This window comes from Stenella coeruleoalba (genome assembly GCF_951394435.1).
Source record: "Stenella coeruleoalba genome assembly, chromosome: 13".
In the NCBI taxonomy this organism is placed as follows: Eukaryota; Metazoa; Chordata; class Mammalia; order Artiodactyla; family Delphinidae; genus Stenella; species Stenella coeruleoalba.
Genome location: NC_137159.1, coordinates 41,376,022 through 41,396,343, shown reverse-complemented (window position 1 = coordinate 41,396,343; position 20,322 = coordinate 41,376,022). Strand labels below are relative to the sequence as shown.

At 38.9% G+C, this 20,322-nt stretch overlaps 1 long non-coding RNA gene across 4 annotated transcripts in view; it reads left to right on the top strand.

Annotated features, from left to right (window-relative positions):
• LOC307196374 overlaps positions 1 to 20,322 on the top strand; it is a 606,711-nt gene that overhangs the window by 124,953 nt on the left and 461,436 nt on the right. The window lies entirely within an intron of this gene.

The following is a 20,322-nucleotide window of genomic DNA, read 5'->3' as shown; positions in this document are numbered from 1 at the left end:
TATGCTAAATCCAGGTCAGAGAGCACCTGGGAGAGTCTCTTTGGGAGCAGGTCTAGAGTGGGTGACTATTTGGTCTTTGTGCACCCTGGGACCCTTCTGGTGACCAGACATTTGAAGATGCTGTCCTATCTGTCTGGGATGCCTCCCTCCTCTTCTTATACTTACCCTCCGAAATGCAGTGAGCCTACCTTTTCAGGGCAGCCTTCCCTGAATTTGCCTTTAGATTAAATTAGATTACATTCCCTTGTTATGGACCCTCCGAGCACCATGGCATTTATCACAGCTGAAATTGTACAAGTATTTGCTTGGTTATTTGATTAATATCTAGTTTGTGAGCTCCATAAGGTTAATGACAGTGTCTGTTTTTGCTCAGTGGCCTCCAGCGTATATGAATGTGACCAGGTGAAGTCTCCATCAGTATCATAATAAAGTAGTATTTTAAAGTATTCATTACCAAGATTAAGTTCATTGTGCAGTATGTCTCATTATTTTTTAGAGCTCCATACCATTGCCTTCCCCCTTTTCAAATAAATCAACGAAAATCATGACAATTGAAGGCTTTTAGCAGTTAGTTTCAGTTTGTCTGTGACCCACACTTAGAAATTCATTTTGCATCATGACCCTGTACCTGCATGCATCATATATATGAATAAAAGTTTCATAAAAAACTTCTATTATACTGCATAAACTCCCATTCTATTATGTAAAAAGGACGCTGATCATAAAACAAAAAACTGATTGTACCTTCCACTCACGGGTTGTGATACAATATTAGAAAAGCACTTAAATGGTCGATCTAATTAGGATTCTCCCCATTACAAAATAAATGACTCAAAATTTAAATTATCTAGCCATTGATAGTATTACACATGCTTCTTGCTTTCTTCTTTATACGATTCTCAACACTTTTTTTTTTTACATTTGAGTATATTGCATTTATAATCAGAAAAAGATTAGGAAAATAAAGTTGTCCAGTGATTATATTGTCAGTGCTACAATATATACTTCTTTGGTATTTGAACATTCTAAATCTTAGGTTCTCACTAACCTCTCAATTCACATTGTCTCATCTCTCCAAAGATTCCTCTTCTTCAAATCTTCTCACAATCCTCCAACTTCCAATTTGTACTCTAAAGAGCTATTATGTAAAACTGTTTTCCCGGCTCTTCTTTTGCAAAGTCTCACCCACTCACATCCAATATATAGATGCTTGGAAGACAAGTACTTTCGGTGTCGCTTACAATTTAGACAATCAGCTTCTCGCCAGGAAATGCACTTATTCCAGTATTCCAGTATGTATGTGTAGTACAAAGGACATCATGTTGTTTGTGTTCAACACTGTTTGTTAGTATCATTATTAACATAGTAATGTTATTAATAACATTGTCAGAAACAACAGCAATCACCAAGATAACAGCCTTAACAACAGTGGCATTTACAGTATGCCATTATATTAATTATCACAATGGATCTGACAGGCTGCTCCTAAGAATTCACATTAGTGAATAGTTTATGATTTTAAACTCAAGAGGAAAACCTGAAGCTACATCAATCCTAATACACCCTTGTCTTCATGTACCTCCCTCTTTTCCTAAGTTTATGAAAACAAAGAGGAAAATGATAAAACCATTACCAAACCAAATTTATTAATGGGATTAAATAAGTTGTTAGCTCTGTAATAAAGGGATGTGACAAAGAGTGCATAATTTTTTTGCTCTGTAATTTGATCAGTGTCCTTTGGCTGGATGCAAGTAGTTCATCAGAAGGAAATGTGTGTACCCAACAAGAGGAAGCCATGAGAGACAAGAATTCTTGCATATTCAATATTTCCAAATATACTTCAGTTGAGAAAATATTTTCCTCTGTTGGGGAAAACAATGGCATATCAGAATGGCATAGCACCTGTAAGCTAGTTTTATAATTTTGTACGTTGTCTGTAGTCATGGACATTAAGGGTGGGATAAAAGTCATTATCAGTGGAACGTCCTCCTGATCTAAATGGTAGAACTGAGCTTCACAAAGAAATTTTTTTTTTACTTTTGTATAAATTAAAAGTTGATTGTAATTTATGAAACAAACTTCTTATCCTCATTCTGAAAGCTTGTTTATTTACTAATCAATAATAATGTACTTATTAATTCCTGTGTCACTGGACAGATTTGAAGACTAAGTAATTGAAGTGTCCTACTGATTAGGGGTTCCTAGAAAGTATAAAATTATCTGTTTGACTTTTATAAATTTCATTACTATGGATGGGTCCTGACTTTATTTTTGGTTATCTGAAGGAATTATTAGATCCAAATAGATTTGAATTTTGCCAGCTGTTTTCTTTGATGGTCTGCTATTCAAATAGCTTCTATCAGAAAGCTGTATCACTAATGGCCTTTTGAAGGCATTGAGTATGTGACATTAAATTCTGGAAATAGTCATGGAGAAGCAGCAGTCTAAAAGTACATGACATATACTCATTTCTAATCAATAATAGGATATTCTTGATTTATTTTTGGTGTCATAAGAGTTAAACATGGTAAAATAAACTGTTTATTCATGTTGTTAGGTTTTTTGTTTATAGTTGAATTTTATGTTTATTTATTTAAAAGGATTTGTTGAAGATATCTAACCTAAGGCTAATTCATATTATGGCTAATTTGTAACAGATGGTTGGTGAGACAAAGGACCTTTATCTCAGATCTTATGAACTAAGTAAGACTGGGCATGTTCAACATGGTGTGCGGAGCATAAGACAGTACTTAGATGACTAAATGAAAAGGCAAATCCAGGTGCTTTGTTAAATCGATATTCAAAAGTTGGGTCCAGCGGAAATGCTCTTCAGGTGCTGTGTCTGTCAGTAGCCATGGGCTTTATGTGGAAGAAAAAACAATCACAATAAGTTAAAATAAGTCATTCTCCTCAACCATTAGAAGAAATGGTGAGATGTTTCATCAGATACTTTTCATAAAAATGAGCGGTTTTGTTCTAAACCTCTTGGAAAATTCCAAAGGAGATACGCACATGGCATCAGATGGAAGGCACATTATAGATGACTGTGCCAACTTCACTGGTTCGCAGAAGGCAAAGTGTTAACAGAAATCATAAAGTTAAACTATAAGGCCTGGTACTTAGCATTTAACTCACGGATTATTTCTAGACTTACTCTTATTTATGTTGACCTCTTTCTTGGGGAGTCTTGGGAGTCATAGCTGCGTTCCTCTTCACTTGTAATCTTAAGGGAATTTGAGGCTTTGCTTTGTTCACAGGACTCTCCCAAGATGACAGATTTGGGCCAAGAACTCAGGGGTTCCCTCTTCCAGCTCTGACCTCTACCCCTTATGTTATGCAGCGTCTAATATCCACCTGTAACCTCGTTTGTGCATTTGTTCCAGTAAAGCACTTTGCTAACTACTGGGCTTCAAAAGATGAGATGAAAAGTAAAATTGTGATAAGTGCACCCGAGGGACAACGTGCTGCATTCGCTTCGGTCTTAAATTCTTGGATTTATGGGAAGGGACTTTGATAATTCTAATGAGTACTTACACCTTCTTATCTTTTTAAAACTGTGCTGTCATGGTGTGTAATAGAATCTGTGTTTTGAGACATCTTCTCTTGAGAGAGAACACAGATTCTCCCCCAAGCCTCCAAAACCCTTCTTTCAGTGTTTGGTCACTGCTCTTAAGTAAAATGTACTTCAGTCTAAAGAACGGGGCAGATGTTAAAACCCCCTTGTGGTCCCCACCAGCCAGGGGGTTCCTCTGTTTGTTATTTCCCGGCTGCTTGGCACGTTCCTGTGACATACAACAAACCCCCATTATAAAGGATTATAGGATGAATCAACGAGTTTGTGAAAGATAGCAACCAAATGGTGACTCCCAATTACAAGAAAAATTACTATAATCACCCCTGCTGTAACACCCGTCTGTTGGCAAAGTGGTTGATCCCCTTGAAAAGCTTTAAAAGAAGGCCCAGCGTATTAAATAAAAATCTCAGTTCTGTGTGTAATCATAAAAATTAACACTGTCACTTAAAAAAAAAATCTAATTGGTGTCCTAAAGGGAAACCTACTAGGCGATGTAAAGTAGCTATTATGAAAACGTTTAGCCTTTTGAATGTATTTCAGAGAGCGTTTGTGTTGCCAGATTTGTCAGCCAAAAATTCACTAAGCAGATTTGTCAGGGGCTCAGGCCATAATCTGTAAAACAGACATTGGCATAGAGATTAAAGATCAAGGCAGTTATATAGGTTTTGTTACCATATGCCAAGATTCCTTTTTTTTTTTTTTTTTTTTTTGCGGGACGCGGGCCTTTTACTGTTGTGGCCTCTCCCGTTGCGGAGCACAGCCTCCGGACGCGCACGCTCAGCAGCCATGGCTCACGGGCCCAGCCGCTCCGCAGCATGTGGGATCTTCCCGGACCGGGGCACGAACCCGTGTCCCCTGCATCGGCAGGCGGACTCTCAACCACTGCGCCACCAGGGAAGCCCAAAGATTCCTTTTTAAAAATAAGTTTGTTTGATATGGGCTGTAACCAGAAGCAAGTGCTATCTTTGTTTGGTATTTAATAAAACAGGGGTGTCTCCAGCAGGGGAAAGCAACAAAGCCTGTTCATTGATAGACCTGGGGTGTGAGGAGTGGAGGGGCAAGCAAGATGTTTCTCACATTCCTCCCCTCATTTCCTTCCTCTCTTTCTAGTGTAAGTCTCATATGTGAGTTGCAGATGAAACACCAAGGACAGAAGAGCTGTTGAGTCCAAAGTCACACTCTTCCTGGGCGGGGACTGTAGGAACTGGCTGGATACCTTCACTGTTCAGGGAACGTGTCCCCAACATGCAGGGTACACACCTGGCAATCTGGTTTCTCTTTTCTTGCTACAAATGACCCCTTCACATTTATAAAGCTCCCACTATGTCATTTTACACTTAGAAGCATCAGTGACCAAAAATGTCTGTGTGCAAGACTGAGCAGTGTCTGCTCCAGCCTCGGAGCAACCTTGCCAATGGCTCTTAGTTAAGTCACAGAGTCACTCTGAACTCCCCGATCCTTAAAGAAGAATCAGGTGGATTCTCAGGACCCCTTGCCCTTTAAAATTTTGTGAACATATAAAGAATCAGATCTTAAAGAATCAGATCTTGCATAGTTTACAAGTGCAACCCTCCCAGATGCAGCAAGAGAAGGCGCTCTATATTGCCAAAATATATGCTTCAAAGTTTAGAATGACAAGAGTATTTCCCCCAAACAGTTGGGGAGAAGCGTTATGTTAGAAAAATATAAAGTGTCTTTTGGAGTTCCAGTAAGTCACATATAGGGATGCTTTCCCTAGAACTGTGGATACTGTCTGGGTATTTACAACAGCTAAATATAGTAATGACATTCTGGCACATTTACACTTCTGAGATGACTGTATATGTAACTGGTGGTAACACTTCATAATGTGAACAGTGTTTTAACAGAGAAAGTCTGGTCCACAGATAACTCTGGGACACAAAAAAATTAATTTACCTAGATGGAAAGGGAATCACATGCAATTTGTTTGGGAACTTTCAAAGGCGCTTACACTAAAGCTTTTCCAAGCCACTTTTAAATTATATCTTCATCACACAAATGAAATACTGCCCAAAGAACCGCTGACTGAGAGAAGTGGCAAGCAGTCGTCCCAGACTTTATTCAGTATTCACATCCAATCACATTAGTAAGCATAAATACATCACAGCGCTTATTCAAACACTCACAAGTTATCTATAGAAAGACAAACCACCATATATTCTCTGAAATAGATTTTCCCTCCATTTCTCTTCATTTGCATCCAGTGGATTAAGTGCGAAGTTCATCCCCCCCCTTTTTTTTTGGAAGCAAATTATAGGCTTTTCCTGACCCCACCCATAATTTTCCACATTTTCTTGAGACAGATTCTGCCACATTGAGACAAAGGTAACGGCAAGCAGAAATTCTAGGAAGCATCCAAAAGTGGTTTTGAGATTTACACCTTGGTTCTCAGCGTGAGGGGAGAGCAGATTTCCCGCTGGGCTGGAGTTCTGGGAGTCCATCTTTAGGAACCACTGTTACTCCCTCGTTTGATCGAGCAGGAAAGGAAGGGAGATACCTGCCAAATGCTTTCATGCTCACATAGACACTAGGGGGTGTCCAAGGACCAAATGTATATTCTCCTTCCCTTCAGCCTTGTCTCCTCTGTACTCCTAGGTCCAGCTAACTTAAAGCACAGGAGTGAACGGAAAGTCCATCCAATTAATTCCTGTCTTGGGCTGAAATGAATTATGTGAAATCAGTTTCATCCTCAGGACCCAACCCCTTGGATCTCTGGCAGCAATTGTAATCTCAGGGTTCAGAGCCAGGGACCAGCCTATAATATAAGCCACAGGTGATGGGGAGGGAGATGCTCTGTTATAAAATGCTTTTTACCTCTGTGTTTGCCAGAATTTACCTGTAGTTGAAAAGAGGTCCCCGGTTGTTCCTTAGTTTGTTTCCGGTTTGGTCTGTCTGCCCTGGACTGGAGGTGGTAGCATTGTGAGAAGGCAGCCCTCTGCCTACTCTTTCTTGTGCTATCCGGTTTGCTTTTTAATGTAGATGATTTGTTGATTATTACCTATTAGAAAACATTTGCCCTTGCTGCTATAGACATCTTCAGGCCTTTGGGCCTGGATCTCTTTATGAATACCTATTACTTCTTAATTATGATGGTTTAATAAGATATGTCTTTCATTTTCATCTCCTATCTCCTTTCTCCTGTGATTCTTCTCCCTTTGCTATTGGTCCCTAAGGGCATGTTACTGGCTCCTTTTCTTTATTGCTCCTGTCTTCCCTGCGCCCCTCCTGGTGAATTAAAAAAATAAATAGAATGCATTTTAAGGATGACGACAGTAATAGTAAAGTCAGGAATTGCTTTCCAGCTAAATGCACTGATTGGAAGTCCTGTTGAAAATAGCATAAACCTATTTGAAGTAGTCAACCCCTCCCATACAGGTCCTGCAATGCTGTATTAAAAGGAAGGTAAAACAAAGCTTGTGACATTTCTGCATTTCCCAGACTCACTTTTCCTAAGACATATCAATAGTATTGACAATAGTATTGCATTGTGCTCCCCAGTGACCTGGGCTGTCATCTTCTGGTCCTGGATAACTCTTTCTTAATGAAACTGTATTGTATCCTTTACCTATAAAAATCAACAGAAAAATAATTATGTTTCAACATGTAGGACTCAAAAACTTGAAATAACTCAAAATGGCAGCGATTAACTAGCCTAGAACACTGATCAGTTAGATAATGTGGATACTCAATACCCACCTATTGTAGCTGTTAAAGATGCTAGTACATTTGCTACATTTATGAAAATACACAGATCGCTAAAGAGACGTCTGATGCGAAATTATCAGGAGAATTGGGATTATATACAAGGATCTGTTATTTGATTTCATTTTGAACAGTTTAAGTAGACTCCTCAAGAGTCATTAGTTGGTCCTAAGCTCTATTACTGAAGTCTCTTGTATTAGATGGAACTATCAGATTTGATGGCAAAGCACTAGCAGCTGGGAAACTGCTCTTTCTCTCCCCTCTCATTTCCCAAACAATGTTTGCACTGATTAATACTATGCAACAAGACATGACGCAGAGATTGTGTTGGCATTGTGCTCTGATGACCCCACACATTGTGTGCGCTCCGTGGTTCCTTTTGCTGTTCATAGTTATATGGGTTTATCAGAAATTACATGTCAGGCTCCCGATGAGTGTAATTGTATACTGATTGTGTATAGTTTTTTTAAACCTCATTATTAGCCTTGTATGCAAACCAAATAAAAGGAAAGTTTAAAAAAGGAAAAAGAAAATAGCCTCCACCGGCCGTCATATTACAACCCAGGTGTTTGAGCCTGGATGGGGTGGGGGGAGGAACAAAATGTTCTCTCAGGGACATCTGCTTCAGCCATGTGCTTGAAAAAGGCCCTAATGGATGCAGGGGGAAGGAGAGGGATGCCTAGGGTGTGGGGGGAGAGCTCCGTGGCTCTGCTCTCTTCTGGCTCTGTTTTCCTCGCACGCACGATTCATTTAATCACAAGGCAGGAGGACACTCAGGGATGCCCTGCGCGGGTCCTCATTCATTTCAACTTTCACTAATAGGTGCCCCCGTGGCAGTTTCTCTGAATTCCGACCCTCTCCTTAGAATCACTCTTTTAACAGAATAACAAAAACACCTCAACTGCATAGACGCAAAGTCAGGGGGAAAGTAGACACTAGGAGAGTGATGAAATGAACAGCGCCTTCTTTTCCTTCACAGGGCTCTGCCCTTCTTTCCACTTACACCTGAGCATCTAGTGGACATTTCTAAGCAGTTATTACGCAGGATGTGCGGTCTTTGGGTTCATGATAAGCAGGAAGCTCAGCAGGGAATGTTGAAGCATTACCTACCAAGGACGAGGACCATTAGAATTAGACTCGTCTCTAATGTGGGAAGTACTTAGTTTCCTTAAAAACCTTTAATCAGTATACAGTGGTTCAGTACACAGATGTTAGCACCAGTGTGAGGGCTCTCTAATTGTAATTGAAGCTACCCCTGCCTAAGGTCCCTCAGTCAAATTATTAGTCTGCTGCAGTGAGTCCCTGGCTCCTGGTTGCACCTTGCAAGGGGGTATTTTCCAGAATGATGAGCAACAGTGGTTTCTCCTGGGAAGCAAATGTACCATTATGGACTTATTAGGTCCTTGATTAGATCCACAGCTGATAAGTGAGTAGACTTTTCAAGAGAAAACATTGCAGTTTATTTCAATCTGCCTCACTCAGCCATTGGATCGTGGAAGAGGAAGTAAATGAAATAGAACTAAAGGAAATATGCGTGCAATTTTCTTAAAAGTGGTGGTAGAATTTATTAATCAATGTTTATAATTGCCATGAGCCCTTTAGGCAATGAAAGTAAAGGCTTTTTAAATTTGTTTCGTTTGTGTGTTTTTCTTTTCCCAATGCCCAAGCTTGCTTTCTATTGACAGTTTTCTGATTGGATTGTCAAGACTTAAAGAGTTAAACGTTTGGAATGACAATTAATTTAGGGGGTTCTAGAAAGTTAACCTCTCAAGTTTCCTTCCTGAAATTCATGTTTATCTGATTTGCTTTAATAAGTGACTTGCCATTGAACTAGTTTTACATACTTTAATTTGAAGATAATTACAGTACGATAATTCACATTTCAGATGCACATTAACTTTTCAAAAGATATCAAGCTAGCTACTTCTACCTAGCATTATGCTTATTTTTTAGTAAAGTGTAACCTGAAGAATAATTGACTGCTTGTAGTAATATCTTTTAAGTCTTTCTATTACTAGGCATTTATTTGATTTTAATTGTGGAACCATTGGTCATATGGAGCTCATTTCCTGTTCATGTTGATTTCATGAGTCTCTCCATTAGTATTCAATTGCACAGTAATTAGTCATTAGTTCACCGTGATGTCTTCAAGCATGTGTACACTTATATTCTCATTTACCACTCAGTTTCTGCAGTCCTATTTGAATTCACTCTTTCTTAAGGAGACGGAGGCCAAGATAAGGAAGACAAAATGCTAGATCATGAATTTATTAGATTAAACATTTTGCCAAAAAACCCCTAGTTAAAGCATGCAAAACTTGATGCACTGAACAATGAAGTAAGTGGCACTGCTTAGCCACAATACTGAAGTCACTGAGGTGTCAAAGTCTGGAATCTGAATCCATTGTGATCAGAGGCGTGATAGAAGCTATTTAGTGAAACTTCAGGATGGCACTTGACACAGGTGTGCACCTGGCTAATTCTGATTAGAGCACCTTCAATTTCTGAAGAAAGGTCAAATTCCCAACTCGTTACTAAGCTCCAATAATGTATTGGGTTTTGCCATTTTAACTGTTTAGCTTTACAGATCTAGTTTCCTTTACAAGAGAAAGTGTCCTTTAAAAATACATTGTCGGGACTTCCCTGGTGGCACAGTGGTTAAGAATCTACCTGCCAATACAGGGGACACCAGTTTGAGCCCTGGTCTGGGAAGATCCCACATGCCACGGAGCAGCTAAGCCCATGCGCCACAACTACTGAGCCTGCGCTCTAGAGCCTGCAAGCCACAGCTTCTGAAGCCCGCACACCTAGAGCCCGTGCTCTGCAACAAAGAGAAGCCACCGCAATGAGAAGCCTGTGCACCGCAACAAAGAGTAGCCCCCACTCACTGCAACTAGAGAAAGCCCACGCACAGCAACCTAGACCCAAGACAGCCAAAAAATAAAATAAAATAAAATAAAATAAAAATATATATACATACATATATATAGAGAGAGACTATATATATATATATAATAGACTATATATATATAGTCAATGAATTCATTAGTTCCAGATTTGCTGTTTTTAGCTCACATTTTATCTAAGGTATTCCTTTAGCTCCTATGAAAAGTAAACATGTCATCTGTCATAGCCTGTCACAAGCTTGTAATTTAAGTCCATTAGAAAATTGTTCCTGCTTTTTATTTGAGCTGGCTTCACATTGTTGTCCTAATTAAATTGGAATCTTATATCGTTTAAATGTTAGGCTTGAGAATGAAATTATTTTTATTCAGGTGATAATGGTGGTCCTCTTGCCGAGCTCAGAAACTCTACTTTTAAGACAGTTGAATCAAATGTTCGAGAAGCTACAGCTACTGCATACAGGTTCCCACTGGCATTTACTCCCTATACAAAATCAGAAGCAGAGAAATAGGGTTCCCAAGATAGAGTCTCTTCTCTTCCTCCAGATATACCAGTTCTGCAGTAGCTTATTCCTATGCCTCCCTTTTTTTGTTTGTCCAAAGGGAGTTTAATTCTCATAACTTGACTAAGCAAAAATCTTTTGCACAATAGTGTACACAAATGCTCCTCAAACGTTAATGTGCATATGAATCTCTTAGGGGTCCTGATAAAATGCAGAGTCTGACTCAGTAGGTTTGGGGTGGCCTCAAGATGCTGCATTTCTCATAAGCTCCCAAGTGAGACAGATGCGACTGGTCCACGCTTCACACTTCATGTTGCAAGAGGGTAAAATGATTAGGAGGCAAACGGGGTGAATCAAACTTAACATCATTTTATCTAGCCCTTATTGAAAATTGAAAAATTATTCTCAAATTTTCAGAGTAATAATGCCAGTTGTTATTTTGACTTGAAACTTTGCTAAGGTATTGCTTACTTATTTGTTTATTTATTTATTTTTAAGCTTTAACATCTATGGTTGATCCCTTGAGAAGCAACTGGCTTTTGTAAGAGAAATATATGCAGCTTCAAATTCACCCTCCTGACTTAAACATACTCACTGCTATATGCGTTTCCATGTATTAAACTGAATATTTAGAAGTTAGTGGAAGATTTAGTATTTCTACATCTTCTTTATATTAAAAATTACCTTTGGGCTTCCCTGGTGGTGCAGTGGTTGAGAGTCCGCCTGCCGATGCAGGGGACACAGGTTCGTGCCCCAGTCCGGGAAGATCCCATATGCCGTGGAGCGGCTGGGCCCACGAGCCATGGCTGCTGAGCCTGCGGCGTCCGGAGCCTGTGCTCCGCAACAGGAGAGGCCACAACAGTGAGAGGCCCACGTACCGCAAAAAAAAAAAAAAAAAAAATTACCTTTAATTTTACTTAAACATCTAAGCTTGAGGAATTAGTTTTCATCTTTTAATTTAGTAGGGTGACTCTTTATACAGAATAATATCCAAGAAGTTAATGATAAGGGATGCCAATTTCAGACTCACAAAGAACTGTGGAACTCCCCAGATATTCAAGATGGCTTACAATAAACGTCCGTGGTGCCTGTGTGCACACGTGGACACACGCTCGGTTGTTATTTGGAAACTAAATTAGATCAACAAAACAGTTTATTTCATTTCTGTGGGTGTGGAGTCTGAATTTCTTGGCCCTTTGTTTCTATTCTGCATGTAGTCTCAAATACAAATTGTTCTCTGAATTGAATTATAGTCTATAAAGATCCTCCAGTCTGTTTGAAGAGCTCTTTAAATTTCCTCTAAATTTTGAGAGACAAATCTGAATGACTATTACTCACTTGTGAAGTGGGATACTCTTGACCTTCATCCCTTTCTCTCTCCCTTTTTCCTCCCTACCTCTCTCCTTCCCTTCCTTCTTTTATTCTTCCTCACCCCTCCTCTCCCTTCCTCTCCCTTCCCTTCTTTTTATTCTCTTTTTATGTGTCTGTTAGGTGAAAAATGAATTATCAGTATAGGGAGATTAGAAAAAAATCCAAATTATGATCAGCTCGTAGAACTTATTTTTTAAACTGTTTTTTCTTATATAGCATGAAATCAAAGGAAACACTTTATGAATTTTAGCTATCCCCTAGGAAGTTGGTTCACATCAGTGATTCTCTTGCTGGTTAGATAATGTGTAAACTTTGAAGAAAATACTTTTTTATTTGATGTAATTCTATTTTAATTTTCAGAAAAAATCATTTTTAAAACTCAGGTACGTCCAAGAAACACAACAAAATGGATTAGGGAAGCGGAAAAATAAAACAAGACAACAACAAAATTCTTAACTCATCTCAGACTTTAGAGCCCAAGAAAGCTTTAAGTGAATAAGGTGTAATTTCTCTTATGTAAGGGCAGGTGGTGTGAGGGAACAACAAGATGTCTCCAAAGACAGACCGAGGCTTCTTTCATCCATCTGCCTTTTCCTGCTTTTGCTACTTGGAAAATTACTTACTCTTTCTTAGTTTCAGGTTTTTTTCAGCTATCAAGTGAGAATGCTGATAATTCCTAACCCAAAGGATCCATTTGAATTAAATAAGATAATATAGTTCTTCCAAGCATTTTGGGTTTCTTGGCTCTGGAAATAAAGTAGAAAACAAAATAGGAAAAACAAACCCTCATATAGCTTACATTCTAAAGGGGGGAAGACAGACAATTAAGAAATAATGACAAATGTAATATGTGCTGTGTAAAAAAAATGGGCCAAAAAGAAGGGCATAGAGAATGCTAGGGCAAGAAGTAGAAAGATGGGGATTTTAAATAAGATCATCAGGAAGGGTGACATTTGAACAAAAATCTCACTGCGAATAGTGTTCTAGGCAAGGGGAACCACAGGTGCAAGAGTCCTGAGGCAGGAATGTGCCTGGGATGTATGAAGAATCAGCAAAGGGGCTGGTGTGGCTAGAGAGGAGTGAGTGAGTGGAAGAGTGGAGGAAGATAGGGAGGTAACTGTGTGGCCAGATCACCCAGGGCCTCCTGGGTTAATCTCAAGACTCTGGTCTTTGTCTTGAGTGTGATTGGACATTTTGAAGAAGCAAAGGACATGATCTAATTTCTGTTTTTTTTTAAAGTAGAGCACTTTTTTTTTTTTAAATGTTGGGGGTAGGATAAATATATTATTAATTAATTAATTTATTTTTGCTGTGTTGGGTCTTCGTTTCTGTGCGAGGGCTTTCTCTGGTTGTGGCAAGCGGGGGCCACTCTTCATCGCGGTGCGCGGGCCTCTCACTATCGCGGCCTCTCTTGCTGCGGAGCACAGGCTCCAGACACGCAGGGTCAGTCATTGTGACTCACGGGCCTAGTTGCTCCATGGCATGTGGGATCCTCCCAGGCCAGGGCTCGAACCCGTGTCCCTTGCATTAGCAGGCAGATTCTCAACCATTGCGCCACCAGGGAAGCCCCTAATTTCTGTTTTTAAAAGGAGAACTCCCACTGCAGTTCGGTGTCAGTGGAGGTGTGAGACGTAGTCAGATCCTGTGTCGACTCTGCAGGTAGAGCTGACAGGATTTGCTGCTGGATTTGGATGTGGAGGGTGACAAAAAAAGAGAGGAGTCAAGAAGGATCAACTCTGTTTTGGCCTGAGAAGCTGCAAAGAGAGAGTTGCTATTTGCTAAACTGGAGCTATGTGCGGGGAGGCAGGAAGGTCCTTGGTTAGGTTAACATGTCTTAAAATTTGAGAAGCCTCCAGGATATCCCAGTGAAGCTATGACACGGTAGGTGGGCAGACGTGTTGGTCTGGAGCTCAGTGGGGAGGTCCAGGCTGGATGTGGAAAACCGTGAGGTCACTGGTACCCTGGAAAGCAGTGTTTCCATGGGAACGTGGGAATGAGAACACTTGTTACATAGTAGATGCTTAGCAAAACATGAGTTGCCTAGCGTCATTTTTCTTTCACCTTCTGATTGACAGTCTTATGTTTCACCCCCCCCCTTTTAATATATAACTAGATATAAATAGGTCCAGGTGGTACATTATTTACTGTATGTCTGTATGTTTTCTTCATTTCTTCTAAAGATGTCTTGTTCTATATCTGTTGGCCGTAGGCTCTGCTCCTTGGTTTAAAATACTTTAGAACTTACCTTCACTTGAACTAAGCCATATGTCTTTGTACTGTTTCTCTTTCTGGTGAGTATATCATAATACTTATCTTCACAAGTGTTTATTAATAGGCCATCTGAATTGTGGGATGCTACCATGTAAAGCAAGTTGAATACACTTGTAAATGGACCTTAAGACCCTTACCCTTGAAGAACATTCAACCGCATGCTAATAGGCTTATAACCAATAAAAGCTGTTAGGTGCTTAAATGAATACTGAGAAAACGCACACAGATGACAAAAGATGCTTTATATTATGCCCAATATTGACAGGTGCAGCTGATCTTTTAAGAGTTTTTTAAAGGTGCTGATACAAATAGTAACTGATAGAACAGACCATCTGGAGATTCTCTACCTATTGAACTATTAGAAATGTAATAAAATTCAATTTTGTTTCTCCTGTCTATTGGCCTTGTTTTCCCACGTGGCATCCCACATTGCTCCATGACCGAGTGGGTCCATAACATACTTATGTTTCTATTGTACTGATTGATTGCAGAGCTTTGTGTTAGTGTGTCCCTATATCCATCCTTTATTTGTGGCCTACTGACAGCTCCCAGTTCAGAAGTAGCACAAAGGTAGGGGTGTCTCGATTATTTGCTAATGAAGCATTGTGGCTGGAGATTTGCCCTCAGGAAAGCAGAGCGCACTGATTTGAAACATGTTTTTGATGAGACCTTTTGTTGAGTGAATCTGCTTTGTCTGTAATGAACGTCTATGTATATTGGTTTATTTTTTTCTCAAGGGTTAATTTTCCTGTCCTGTAGTTATATAGAGAGTGCTACTTGAAAGCATAATATACAGTCATGCGTTTTAATGATCATTTATTCCGTTAGAAAATAGCTAGGGTAGTAGGTGTCAGCTAATGCCAAGGCAGTAATCAAATTGCAGTATAGAAATGTATCAAATCAACATTTTGTGCACCTTAAATTTACACAATATTAAATGTCAACTATATCTCAATAAAAACTAATGTAAAAACCCCATGTATTAAAAAAAAAAGAAAATACCTATAGTACTAGGGAAAACTCCTTTTTTTTTTAACATCTTTATTGGAGTATAATTGCTTTACAATGGTGTGTTAGTTTCTGCTTTATAACAAAGTGAATCAGTTATACATATACATATGTTCCCATATCTCTTGCATTTCCCTCCCTCCCACCCTCCCTATCCCACCCCTCTAGGTGGTCACAAACCACCGAGCTGATCTCCCTGTGCTATGCGGCTGCTTCCCACTAGCTATCTATTTTACGTTTGGTAGTGTATATATGTCCATGCCACTCTCTCACTTTGTCACAGCTTATCCTTCCCCCTCCCCATATCCTCAAGTCCATTCTCTAGTAGGTCTGTGTCTTTATTCCCGTCTTACCCCTAGGTTCTTTGTGACCTTTTTTTTTTTTCTCTTAGATTCCATATGTATGTGTTAGCATACGGTGTTTGTTTTTCACTTTCTGACTTACTTCACTCTGTATGACAGACTCTAGGTCCATCCACCTCACTACAAATAACTCAATTTCGTTTCTTTTTATGGCTGAGTAATATTCCATTGTATATGTGTGCCACATCTTCTTTGTCCATTCATCTGTCGATGGACACTTAGGTTGCTTCCATGTCCTGGCTATTGTAAACAGAGCTGCAATGAACATTGTGGTACATGACTCTTTTTGAATTATGGTTTTCTCAGGGTATATGCCCAGTAGTGGGATTGCTGGGTTGTATGGTAGTTCTATTTGTAGTTTTTTAAGGAACCTCCATACTGTTCTCCATAGTGACTGTATCAATTTACACTCCCACCAACAGTGCAAGAGGGTTCCCTTTTCTCCACACCCTCTCCAGCATTATTGTTTCTAGATTTTTTGATGGTGGCCATTCTGACCGGTGTGAGGTGATACCTCATTGTGGTTTTGATTTGCATTTCTCTAATGATTAGTGATGTTGAGCATTCTTTCATGTGTTTGCTGGCACTCTGTATATCTTCTTTGGAGAAATGTCTATGTAGGTCTTCTGCCCATGTTTGGATTGGGTTGTTTGTATTCTTGTTATGGAGCTGCATGAGCTGCTTGTAAATTTTGGAGATTAATCCTTTGTCAGTTGCTTCATTTGCAAATATTTTCTCCCATTCTGAGGGTTGTCTTTTGGTCTTGTTTATGGTTTCCTTTGCTGTGCAGAAGCTTTTAAGTTTCATTAGGTCCCATTTGTTTATTTTTGTTTTTATTTCCATTTCCCTAGGAGGCGGGTCAAAAAAGATATTGCTGTGATTTATGTCATAGAGTGTTCTGCCTATGTTTTCCTCTAAGAGTTTGATAAAAACTCCTTTTTTGAAAGAATCTTGCAGGATTGTATTATCTTGTCAAGTTTCATTTAAAATTAAAAAAAATAATTTTAAGGCATCTTTTCTGACACAAATCAAATTAATTATATCTAGAATTATAATTCTAATAAAAGGAAGTGTTTCAGAAAAAAAAACACACCTACCTTTCAGGATGACCATGTTCTAGTCAGGGTAGGCTAACGGTTGGACAAAAAGTCTAACTCCTCAGTGGCATAACACAACAACAAGGTGCTACGTCCCCCTCTTGACACAGACCTATTAAAATGGGGCTGCTTTGCTTCACATAGTCATTTAGGGACCCAGGTTCCTTCCATCCAGTGGCTCACCCAGCCCTGTCTTCAGAAGACTCAGCGCCCTTGGCTGGTTCATTGCTTTCTGGACAGAGAGGCTAGAGGACAAAAAACAGTATGCACATCGGTAGGATTTTTTTTTTTTTTTTTAAGAGACCAGCTCTAGAAATAGCATATATCACTTCTGTCTATCCAGTGGTCTACTATCTAGCCAGAACTCAGTTATTTGACTCCATCTAACTGTGGGGTAGCTCAGAAACGAGGTTTCGCTGGGTGCCCAGAAGGAGCAAATACAGATATGTTCTAGTATTAGCAATTTAGTTTTAGCAGTCTGCCAAAGAACCTGTTACATTAGCAATCCAAACTCTCATAGTAATGGATCTCTTTGTCATCCTGCAGTTTCTCTTAATGCTATGCTTCCCCACCTACTCTTCTCTTCTGGTGTTTACCAAATTTGGGAAACTGTGAGATGGGAGAGAATTGCAGACAAAACTTAAAACTGATGAAGAAAATAAAATGTTTCTATTATCTAGGGAGATATCAATAGCGAACTATATTGGTCTCTTTTATCAGTTGATTTGAACATTATCCTGCTCAGTATTTAGCTTGTGTTTCCCTATGTTGGAGGCTGTCATCTCCTAAAAATGAGTTCCGGTATGCCACGCAGGCTTGTGGAATTCTGAGAAGCAGATTCTGGTATAGTGAGTGTTCTGTTGTGTTTCTGCAGGAACATAGCCCTGGAATTAACATCTACTGAACACCTACTACGGTAGCCTTGCTAAAACCTTTGGGACTATTAATCTCGTTGTTTAATTCTCAAAACGACTTTGTGAGTTAGGATTATTGCTATTTGGAAGGAGAAGAGCCTGCTCTGACTCAAATCCAGACCTCTTTGACTCTAAAACCCATGTACTTTCCACACCAGGCAGTTCATTGTCTGTTCCTCCCCTCCCTCACCCCGACTCCCCAGGCTGAAGGCCGTATCCAAGGCTTCTCCTGTTTGACCAGGTGGACAAAAGAAACTGCTTATCAAAACAATCGAATCTGTTGTGTGTATACACACAGACTGAGCCCATAATCAAGCCAGGGTACTCAAACCAGGGATTAAAAAACTAACTTGAAAAGAGATCTGGGGTCATTTAAACATAATGAGAAAGAGAACACAGATATTCTGCATATGCTTTTTAAAAATAATTTTAAAAGATGAATAAGATAAATGAACTTAGTGCTGTTTTCCCAGATACTTGCTACATTTTCCACTATTTTTTCCCCTCCTTTTTTCTCCTCTGTCTCACTCAATTGTCTATTATGGCTGACAAAGGAAACCAAAAGAATAAAGAAAAGAATAGATTACATTTTCCTTTCCATGGGCTCCACATAAAATGGACATGGTGTCAACTCCTATGATGATTTGCTCTTTGTTTCCATCTGCATAGCTGATCGAATCATACTAATATAATAAGAAGGCAAAGGGAGATAAACTGACAAGTGAAGTTTTTAACTTGCCCAAGAAACATTTCTTACCCCTTGCCTTAAGCAGCGATTTTGCACCCCTGGATGCCCAGCAGGAAGGGTGGCACTCGCCACCCCATGGCAAAATGGATCTGCACGCCTCCACGTAAAAGTGGTCCACGTGTGAATTAGCTCTGAGTTGTATTTTGTTTCTTATACTAATATAATATTGTTCTAGTGCTTGCCCCTGATTAAAGAAATACATAAATAAATAATTTATAATTTAATTAATAAGGTATAATATGCAAAGCACAGTAATTTCAAACAGCTTGTAATGTCTCTAATGTACTTTCAGTTTTTTATTTTACATAAGGGCTATATTCATTATGTGGTTATGATAAACATACTAATGAATTTTATTACAGGAACAAATTTAAACATGTAAATGAGATCAAATAGTATTAAAATGCAAACGATGGTGAAACTTATTACAAACTAACCTTGCCAACACACATGGAATGATGTTATTTTAAAACTTTGCAAGTTCTATCTCTTTAACAAAAGCAATGCCTTTTACAATGTCCCTGAACATAAGAATTTGTGAACTGCATGCTTTATTCTTACGTGAACTCCTCAACCAAAAAAAAAAAAAAAAGTTAACTAGAATCCAGGGTTTGCATGTAACTTTGGATGACAATTAAAATCCCTTTTCTTGTTCCAGTGAACAGTAATCTGTGCATAATTACATTCAAATGAGATATTAGCATTTTTTGTGCTTACTCTTTGTTAATTGCAGAGTTCACTCACCATGGTGATGCTTTTGATGGAATCAGGCAACCTTATTGACCTGATGCCGTAAGGCGTGTTGGGAAATTCTGCTGTATTCTTCATTTTTTTTTTATTTTGGCATTTTGAGGAGTCCTGCTGCTTTTATTACATTCCTGACACTTTTGTTAATAAATCATTGCAAAGTTAATGAAAATTGCATTCAGGCATATCCAAAATAATTGTGTCCTTTGTCATGCTAATAAATTGAAAGATGTTGATCCAATGGGCGAATGCATGCCCATTATGGAGAAGTTTGTGATATGGGTGCCTGTTGCACTCACTTTTTCCTTGCCATATCATTCCATGTAAAATGTGGGAGAGGAAAACAAACCTCAATATATTTATTTCATACTTTATACAGTGAGCCTTTAATTAAGTCAGCAAATGGGTGAATTATATCTCCACAGAAAGTTACAAGTATCTGTATCATGATTTGTGAAAGGTTGTTAATATCAATAGGAATCAGCAACAGTCTAATATCAGACCCATGAAAATACGAAACCATGTTTAACTGACCTTTCTCTCATGCTTGGGGATTTTTCCACATTTATATATGACGCACTTGATTTAAAAATGACAATGATAATAACTCAACCTTCATTTCCCAAGGCTTCTCCTGTACTAATTTAGAAGGAAAGTGAAGAAATGTGATTTTTTAAAAAATTTTGTCTCTTTGGCAAAACATCAGATCTTTTCATTCACTAAGCCTTAAATGTACAAGGGTGTGAGCGAGTGTGTTTGGGGAATAAACACACAGTCACACTCACACACACAGTGAAGCAGGTTTAACTGTTCTAGGTAAGGAAGAGTATTCAGGTCAGAAAAATTTAAACTTATAATAGATTGCATAAATATTTTTTTCCAAATTTATCTCAAGGAAGAACTCCAAATAATTGTTGTCTTGGGGAGTTCTTAATTTATGCACTAGCTCATCATGCTGATTTTAGGTAGGTATTTATTCTGCTATTCAATCAAAAAGCATAGTTTCCATAACAACTGCCACATCAGATGAAACGTACAGCTTGGCATTTGAAATACAGGACTTCTTAGTAGATATGCTTCCTGACATATTGTGTTGAACTT